At 33.9% G+C, this 10,332-nt stretch overlaps 1 long non-coding RNA gene across 1 annotated transcript; it reads right to left on the bottom strand.

Annotated features, from left to right (window-relative positions):
- Nucleotides 1-2,399: 2,399 nt before the first annotated feature.
- On the bottom strand, nucleotides 2,400-4,647 carry LOC123654024. Its single transcript, XR_006743177.1, has 2 exons — nucleotides 4,415-4,647; nucleotides 2,400-2,634 (listed from the first exon to the last, which is right to left on the bottom strand). It is a non-coding gene; the product is annotated as an uncharacterized LOC123654024 (long non-coding RNA).
- Between the last annotated feature and the right edge of the window lie 5,685 nt (nucleotides 4,648-10,332).

Here is a 10,332-nt window from a genome sequence, read left to right as displayed (position 1 = left end):
GCATACTTCAACAGATCCAGGAAGTAACGTACCACGGTTACCTACTTATTCGACGGTCGGAAATTATACTAAGTAGTCGATAAACACGGAATTTACAGGAAAAATTCCATTGGTATTTACCAATACGTTAAATTTTTTTTTGTGGAGTTTAAGTTGTAGTAAACATTTTCATATCAGTCGTGAGTTTCGTGTAATTTTGAAAAGTCTTTTCTACGTATTACTCTTATTAAGTATAGCCTATTCACATAAAGTAAATAGTGATTCATCAGTGCTCATGACAGGTGATAGCATACTTATGCCATGTTGTATAATATTAGACTGGGCCAAAAAAGACTTTTTGATGATACTGTCAAATGATATATAATATCATTCATGATGATAAAAAACATTATTCTGAAAGTTAAAGCTCTTAATAATTAAGTGGTGTATCGTTACGACTATTGGTTTTTATTCTCATAGATACCGGATAAGCACAAAAAATTTCATCAAAATCGGTCAAGCCGTTTCGGAGGAGTATGGCAACGAAAACTGTGACGCGAGAATTTTATTTATAAGAAATTTAAAAAGTTTATTAACATTTTTTATTAAATTCACTCCCTTCAAAGGTAATCAACGTTGAAGTTAAATTCAAAAGCACATTTTTTGTTTTTTTTTTTCGCGTTATACATGATTTTTCTATTATTCAGTGATCTTATGATAATAATATTATTATGATGGTATTATTATTTATTATGATATGTGATGATTATTATTATGATGATGAATTTATTTATTTTACTTTATTTATTTATTTATTTATTGGCGTATTTTACATATACCTAATATTATATGGTTTTCGAATTTCGGGGCTAATAATTGTGTTTGCTCGCAAACGAAAAAAAAACCGACTTCAATTACATCGACGAGTAGTAATACAACGTAGATCGACGAAAAAATAGTCAAGAACTACACGTTATCAAAGATTACTCAAAAAGTAGTTATCGGATCTCAATATTACAATTTATATGTGACCATATGACGTGAAATATTAGCTTTCGATTAAATTAAAATCGGTACAACCAGTAAAAAGTTATTGCGGATTTTCAAGAAGTTCCCTCGATTTCTCTGGGATCCCACTATCAGATCCTGGTTTCCTTATCATGGTACTAAACTTGGGATATCTCCTTTCTAACAAAAAAAGAATTATCAAAATCGGTACATCCAGTAGAAAGTTATGCGGTATAATACAACGTAGGTCGACGAAAAAAGCGTCAAGTAAAAACGCATTATTAGATATAACTCGAAAAGTAGTTGTTAGATTTCAAATAAATTTAAATGAGACCAATTGACACACACCACCTTTCGATTAAAAAAACATTTGTCGAAATCGGTCCATACGGTGAAAAGTTCTGATGTAACATACATTTAAAAAAAATACAGTCGAATTGAGAACCTCCTCCTTTTTTGGAAGTCGGTTAAAAAGGTAATGTGCCCCTCGCGAGTTAAGCTCGCTACGCCACTGTGCAGATAACCAATCGTTAAAAAGGAAAATAATACAATGATAAATTTATAATTTGATATATTAGTTCTCAATATTTATGTCATAATTTTATCAATCAAGTGAAAAATGATAAAGCCTGCAACCGTTGCAAATAATGTAACTAGCCAATCATGTACTCGTATGTGTGGCGCGTGTTATTCGCTGTTTTTCCCGCGCTTTCTAACTGGTAGCAAATTTGATATTGGACAAAATGTTCGATATGCGGTAATCTATTATAGCTGATTTGTATTTGCGATGTTTTATAAGTGATGAGAAAGTGTACCTATCCAAATGGAAGGACTGTTTATAAGTAGATCTAATATATTAATCTCAATTATAGAAAATAATTGGTACGTTAATTTGGAAACGTGTCCATTTATATACCTACTAAAACCTAAAAAAAAAAATGCCCGAACGCTGTCATTATAATGTAGGAAGTAATAAAACTAGAGCCAGGTATTTGTTTTTTTTTTTTTGTAAACTAGATTTCCAAATATTATTTAAAATTTAACAACAACCTATTTTAGAAGTGATATTCATAAAAAATAATATTAAAATCAAACAGTGGCATTTTAAAGGCATCGTCTTGATGTAAATGATTCATTTAAACAGAAAATACCCAAATTGTACAAAAAGGAATAAAGTGCCTCACCAAGATAGTGCGTGAATTCATGCAAGTTTGTTACTTATTTTATTTGTGTAAAACCTTTACATAAAATAAGAAGGTCAAAAATAACGTGAATCAGTTACCAAAATCGATCATTTTATGAGTGTAGTATCATACTGACTGAAAGATGGCAAAAGGCATAATTCAATAAAATCTTTTTTCGAGAAATTAAATTTGTTCTTTAACTTCCTAAAAAAGAAACGAAATTACTTACTCTATATAAAGAATCTTTTATTTACTCATCGGAATAATTAAAGTCACTTTCATTTTCGAATATCGTTATGAGTTGGAGAAAAATAGAAAGTATAAATTGTGTCGTCCATCCGAAAACGAGTTAAATACATAAAAAGTGCATTTTGTAGGTTATGGCAATTATTTTATTCTCTAATGTTATCGTACAGCTGTAACTTTCTCCATCTTCGCAGGCCATAAAATACCACAGTTACATCTGTTAAAGTTATTACATTATTTAGATGTTTGAATCACTTAAATTGTAACAACGAAATTAAAAGTTAACCAACGGGTTTAAATCATTGAATGTTACTCAATTAAATACATAGAGAAAATAAACAGGTACCTTTTTTTTAACTTAGGTACATACGATCGTCGAAACTTAATCTTTGTGATATAGGTAACAGCCAGGGGTGGATCGTGAATTTGTGGGGCCCTGGGCTAAAACATCTCCGAGGCCTATTTAATATTTAAATTAAAAGTGGGCTTCAAAAGTACTTTCAAATCTTCATTTAACAAAATTAAGTTATATTATACTTGCTGACCTGGCGAACTTCGTACCAACTTATTTTTTTTTTAAATATAATAATAAATTACAAACATATAATTATTATTATTAGCAAAATAAAATATAGCCCTTTCAAGTTGGATTAAACTACACACGGTGTGCAAATTTGATTAAAATCGGTTAAGTAGCTTAGGAGTCCATCGCGAACAAACAATGTGACGCGTAATTTATATCTACATATTATATATTATGATTATAAAATTATATTCAACCACTGTCAATTTACCAAAAAATTATGTGGTGTCATGGGACACCAGGTAGGAACGAAGTTCCTTCGGATAATATAGAAGCAACACAATTTGAAAAAATGTTGAATTTAATATACCTATATTTTCTAGTTCTTGATTTTTAATTTTTTTTTAATTTTGTTGATTGGATTTTAATTAATTACATAAAAGTATTTAGAAAATTTAGTATTTTAGAAAACAAATACCGTAAAATAAAATAAATCAAACAAATAATAATAATAATAATAATTCAAACTAGTGAAATAAAAAAACATATGTCTTTATTTATTTTTGTCGACAGTATAAAATTACTAAATATTTTAGTTTTACAAATGTCATATTATACAGTCGTGTGACTGATATTACGTCACTTCCGTTATATATTTTTCTTACGGTTTTAGTATCACAGTTCGTTCGCTCAGCCAAATGTCAAGCCTGCCGTAAGGAACTTCGTTCCAAAAACTATTTTCTATTGTGATATATGTTCTTATTTCAGAAGTGCACATTGTAGGTACATTATATATTTTTTTCTATTTATCGGTGTAACTGTATATTCGTTTTTAAACTCCACTTCCACTTCCACAAGAGAGTGGCACATATAATTTACTATTATAAAATATGTAATAAAATTGTTATTGATTAGCCTTAATGTAGAGATAATGCCTTAGATGAGCGGTTGTCACACTTTTTCGGCCAAGGGCCACATCAGGCCACCCAATGGTGTCATTACTGCCGGGACGCATGCTATAGTCGTTTGTCCATAATTAAATACGTGTTCGGTTTGTACGCTGTATAGTCTGATTTTGCTTTCATCCCTTAATATATGGTTCACCAAACTTATCTGAATCTTAAAATAAGCCACTGGCTGAAGCCGATGACAATGTTTGATTTACCGTCAGACGATAGAGAAAAACAGACAGCGGTATCTTTGGTATGAAAAAGTTAGTCCTGCGGTCACTTTTTTTTTATATAGCTAGGTCGGCAAACAAGCGTACGACTCACCTGATGGTAAGAGATTACCCTAGCTTATAGACGCCTGCGACACCAGAAGCATCGCAAGAGCGTTCCCGACCAATTCCCCAATCCCCCCCCCCTCTGGTCACCCTACTCACCAACAGGAACACAATACTGCTTGAAACTAATAGCTTTTGTTCGCGTAGTGATTTTAAGTATAATAATAGCGGTGCTATTGCCAATCTTACGCAGATCGTCAGCGGGCCGGAGGACACCCCACACTGCGTTTGCCAAGAGGTGGTCTCCACTCCAGAACACGTCTGTTCCGATGGCTATCGATTTTGCGACACAGAGGACAGGCTACTGCCACTTCAACTTGCTTATTCTGTGAGCTTTGTCGGTTAATTTCGTTCTCTCGCGGATAGTCTCATTTCTAATCTTATCTTTGAGAGAAACCCCAAGCATAGCCCGTTCCATTGCACGTTGAGCGACTTAAAACTTGTGGACCAGTCCCTCCGTCAGTGTCTCCATCTCGGCTCCGTATGTTAACATAGGCAGGACGCATTGCTCGAAGACTTGTCTTGAAGCATGGCGGAATCTTCAAAGTAAAGACTACATTAAGTAAATCATTACTTAAATTGTTAGGTAGGTCTACTTGAGATTTAACAATTTTTTAGTCATTATTTTATAAGTCAGTTATACGAGTAGGTACCAGTTTAGCCATCACCGTATAAAACTATCGTTGAACATAGATTTATGCGAGATATTTATTCGTTACTTTGACTGAAAAACACGTCAATATTCATATTCAATTGTTTTCACCTGAATCAACGTTATGGCAATATACTAAAAGAGTATATAAAAATAAAGCTTGACTCACAACAACACTAGGTATGTAATTGTACCTGAAGGTAATCACTCGGTTATATGAAATTAGACAAACATGTGACGTTAATATATGAAGCGGTGCTAAATTAAGATTAAGAATAGTATAGATATTTATGTGTTATATGTTATGTTCCTATTTTCGGACTTTCAAATGTATGTATATAAATATCATACAATATTTTTAGTTAAACACAAATTTTACAAAGTTATCTAAATCATTCCGCACTAAATGAATTATGTAATAAAATAAAGTATTGTATCATAACTGTTTTGATTATTTTTTAACCGACTTCCAAAAAAAAGGAGGTTCTCAATTCTAAAGTATTTTTTTATTTTTTATTTATGTTACATCAGAACTTTTGACCGGGTAGACCGATTTCGACAAATTTTGTTTTAATCGAAAGGTGGTATGTGTCAATTGGTAAGAACTACTTTTTGAGTTATATCTAATAATGCGTTTTTACTTGACGCTTTTTTCGTCGACCTACGTTGTATTATACCGCATAACTTTCTACTGGATGTACCGATTTTGATAATTCTTTTTTTGTTGGAAAGGGGATATCCCTAGTTTGGTACCATGATAAGGAAACCAGGATCTGATGATGGGATCCCAGAGAAATCGAGGATAACTCTCGAAAATCCGCAATAACTTTTTACTGGGTGTACCGATTTTGATAATTTTTAATTTAATCGAAAGCTGATGTTTATCATGTGGTCACATATAAATTTTATTGAGATCTGATAACTACTTTTTGAGTAATCTTTGATAACGCGTAGTTACTTGACTATTTTTTCGTCGATCTACGTTGTATTACATGTCGATGTAATTGAAGTCAATTTTTTTTTCGTTTGCGTGCAAACACAATTATTAATAAAATATATATATATCATTAGTTTTTTATATTTATCGCAATTATATCATACTTATATTTGCAGTAAATATATTCACTTTGAATTTTTTCAAAATTACAACCAATTACAATAAAAGTCAATTTTAGCATTTTGAAAGAAACTTATTACATCAGAATGGCCTTCCGCGACACCCACGTGCGTGGGTGCGATGTGGCGCTATCCGCGTTTTACACTAGTGTAAATATAATTCAACTGAAATATGTTCTATTTTTAAGCTGAAGATTTGAGCTGAAGTGCTGTTTATATCATTGTAATAAGACGAAGAGGTTATGATACAGGTATTAAAACCTAGATTACTCCTAGCAAACCACGTATAAAATATGGAAGGGCTATTATTTTACTCGGTGCTGCTAAAGACACCATCCACGGAAATCCGTGACTCTAAGGACTCCATCCACGGAAAATCCGTGTCTCTAAGGAATCCATCCATCGAAAATCCGTAATTTTTAGAACTCCATCCACGGAAAATCCGTGACTCTAAGGACTCCATCCACGGAAAAACCGTGACTAAGGAAAAATACCATCGACGGAAAATCCCTGATTCTAAGGACAACATTCACGGAAAATCCGTGACGATTTTAGTAGTAGATTTAGATTCTTAGATTTAGTAACGCATTCAGTTGTGTTGATCACAATATTCTGCTGAGTCTGTTGCGTACTTTTAACATATCTCGTTACCTCAAAGAACGACGAAAACGTGTATGCCTCGACGAGACTTTCTCTTCGTGGCTTGTCGTGCAAGCTGGGGTACCTCAAGGTGGCGTCTTGTCTCCTTTACCCTTCTCAATTTTCATAAATTCAATTACCCAATCTATTTCTTCTTTCTACCATATGTATGCAGACGATGTCCAGATTTACCGCCATTTTGCACCGGAAAATATTGTGAGTGCAATTGATGCAATCAACTTGGATCTTACAAAAATTCTGAAATGGAGCAAGCAGTACGGACTGAATGTTAACCCTGATAAATCTCAGGTCATAATAATCGGCAGCCCTGGAATGATTGCAAGAATTAAAAGTATGACTTTACCTGCCGTCATGTACAATGGTGTTAGACTGCCTTATTGTAGCACAGTTAAGGACCTAGGCGTGTATTTAGACGAGACGTTATCTTGGTCGGTACAAATTAAGGAAGGTAGCCGGAAAACGTTTACTGCACTGAGCTCTTTATGCCACCTTAGATCTGTTCTACCAATCCCTACCAAAACTATTTTGGTAAACTCTCTTCTCCTGTCTGTTCTAGATTACGCAGATGTAAGCTATCCTAATTTGACTGAGGACCAACTGAATAAGCTTGAGCGACTACAAAATCTTGCTATCCGGTTCATATTTTGCCTCCGCATATTTGACCATGTTACCCAATTTCGCTTAAAGTTCAAGTGGCTTTCTATACGCTCTCGTCGGAACCTCCATATTCTTTCTCTACTGTACTGTGTTATTTGATCCTAAGGCTCCGTCTTACTTAAAAGAAAAATTTTAATATCTAAGGGATGCTTCGGTATCAAGGACATTACGAAGTCATTTACTGAAGATCATCATTACAGCCTATACAGTCCACTGCTGGACATAGGCTTCCACAAGTTTACGCCAAAAATAACGTGAACTCATGTGTTTTGCCCATAGTCACCACGCTGGGCAGGCGGGTTGGTGACCGTAGTACTGGCTTTGTCGCACCGAAGACACTGCTGCCCGTCTTCGGCCTGTGTATTTCAAAGCCAGCAGTTAGATGGTTATCCCGCCACCGGTTGGCTTTTTAAGTTCCAAGGTGGTAGCGGAACTGTGTTATCCCTTAGTCGCCTCTTACGACACCCACGGGAAGAGAGGGGGTACTGACGATGCCGATGCACAAAAGAAAATTTTTCCGTCAGTCCTTTACTGTTGAAGCTATAGGCTTATCGAATAGTCTGTCGTTATATATAAAAGAAGCTGAGTCACTACAGGCATTTAATATGTTTTTCACTCAGAGTTTTTTTTTTATTCGGTTCACAAATTGAATGATACAATATAAAAAAAGGTTTATGTATGTAAAAATTTGAAAGGTGTACAATGTTCATTCTTATTACAGTGAACACAGCATGCAATTTTGACATGTTCTGCTTAAATTAATCACAAAATATTAAAAACTATTTAACCAATCTATGAACGATTTTCTTGGCCGTGGCCAAGGAGCCATTGAAAATATCAAAGTTTGGACATAAATCATTAGAGGATAACAGAATTCTATATAAAACCGAATGATGTCCAGTATTAGTACGAAAATGTAGTAATTGAAAGCTATACATATTTGACAGACGACTACCAGAACGTGGAATCTTAAAATAAATTTTACTTAAAAAGTTTGGACAGATCATTAAACCATATATAATTTTATATAAAGTCAAAATATACGCTATTTTCCGACGAGTACTTAAGGGTTTGAGATTATAATACTTTAGTCTAGAGTCATAAGTTTCTAAATTTTTGCATTTATTGTTAATGTAAGTTAAATGATAAATGAATCTTTTTTGGATCCGCTCAATTCTTTTGATGTGCACTGCACATCTGACACTGTGAGTTTAATATGTATATTATTAATTTTGTCAATAATAATAATAATGATTATTTTTTATTTATTTATTAGTTTATAATAAGGTTATGTATGTATGTATTTATGTATACATGTATGTATGTATTTATGTGTGTATGTATTAAGCATTTATATGTGTATTATGTATAAGTATTAGTGTGTATGTAAGTTTATCATATAACTGCACCACCTACCCTGTCTCGAGATTCTATGAAATTTATCCTTCCTTTAATTGGGTTGTCTGGAAGAAATGGCTAAATAAATAGCTATGAGTCCGCCCATTGTACTTCACAGTCTGTAAATGTTTTTTTTTAACCAACTTCAAAAAAGGAGGAGGTTATTCAATTCGAGTATATATATATTTTATGTATGTTCGGGGATAACTTCGTCGTTTATAAACCGATTTTGATAACTCTTTTATTGCTGGAAAGAGGATATCCCTGGCTTGGTACCATGATAAGGAAACCAGGATCTGATGATGGGATCCCAGAGAAATCGAGGGAAACATTCAAAAATCGTACGGGTGACTAGTAAATTTAATCATGTTTTCATTAAGTACTATAAATCACTACTATTTAATAAAGGTCTGGAGTCGATCTGATGATGGAGAAGAAAGATAGTCAAGGGAACCCTTCAACAATTTATAGCAATTACCTGCTTTTTTAACTTAATTCGTTTCTATTGATGAGAACTTTGCACCTGTATGACTTATAAGTGCCATTACAGTCTGATGATGGAGACAAAAGATAGTCGAGGGAACTCTTTAGAGATTTATAGCAATTACCTGCTGTTTGAACTTAATTCGTTTCTATTGATGAGAACTTTGCACCTGTATGAGTTATAAGTACCATTTCAGTCTGATGATGGAGACGAAAGATAGACGAGGGAATTCTTCAACGACTTATAGCAATTACCTGCTGTTTGAAATTAATTCGTTTCTATTGATGAGAATTTTGCATATATATGAGTTGTAAGTGCCATTTCAGTCTGATGATTGCTTCAACGATTTATAGCAATTGCCTGCTGTTTGAACTTAATTCGTTTATATTATTGAGAAGTTTGCACCTATATGAGTTACAAATGCCATTACAGTCTGATGATGGAGACGAAAGATAGTCGAGGGAACTTTTCAACGATTTATAGCAATTACCTGCTGTGTGGTCATGTGTGTCGCAGGACCAGGGAATTTCTCAACAATTTGCAGCTGTTTGACGACCGCTTTCATATAATGGTGCATGTGCCGTGTCGTCGGCGCCTAAACACCGACGGTCGCGGGTTCAATTCCCGCTCGGAGTGGATATTTATGTTTATACAAATATTTATTTTCGGTCTACTTGTTAATCCTTGTGGTTCTCCCAACCTAGCCTCAGAGAACAAGGTAGGCTGTCAGTCCCAGTTGTTATTACGTACACCTGATAGCGAACTTCACTCATAGTATGTCTACGCGTTAGCGCAGCGGTCACAGCACTGGCTGTTGCGCTGGCGTTAGTGGGTTCAATCTCCGCACACGACAGACATTTGTATTGGCCATATAGATGTTTGTCATGATCTGAGTGTTTGTGCTTGTGTATTGTGTATGTTTCCGGACCCCGACACAAGAGAAGAAGCATCCTTGTTAGGTCTACCCATCACTAAAAATTATGAAATAAAATAATTTAAAAAAAAAAAACGACTACAAACAGGAAACTAAAAAGTGAAAAATAAATTTACTTAGTACAAAGTAATTCGTATTTAGATTTAGTTAGTCAGAAATGATTAAATAAATATTTTATAATATTGAAGTCAGTGCCAAGTAAATAC

The sequence above is a fragment of the Melitaea cinxia genome, chromosome 5 (genome assembly GCF_905220565.1).
Source record: "Melitaea cinxia chromosome 5, ilMelCinx1.1, whole genome shotgun sequence".
Classification (NCBI taxonomy): Eukaryota; Metazoa; Arthropoda; class Insecta; order Lepidoptera; family Nymphalidae; genus Melitaea; species Melitaea cinxia.
Note: the sequence above shows the minus strand (reverse complement) of the source record. Positions and strands in the feature narration are given on the sequence as shown.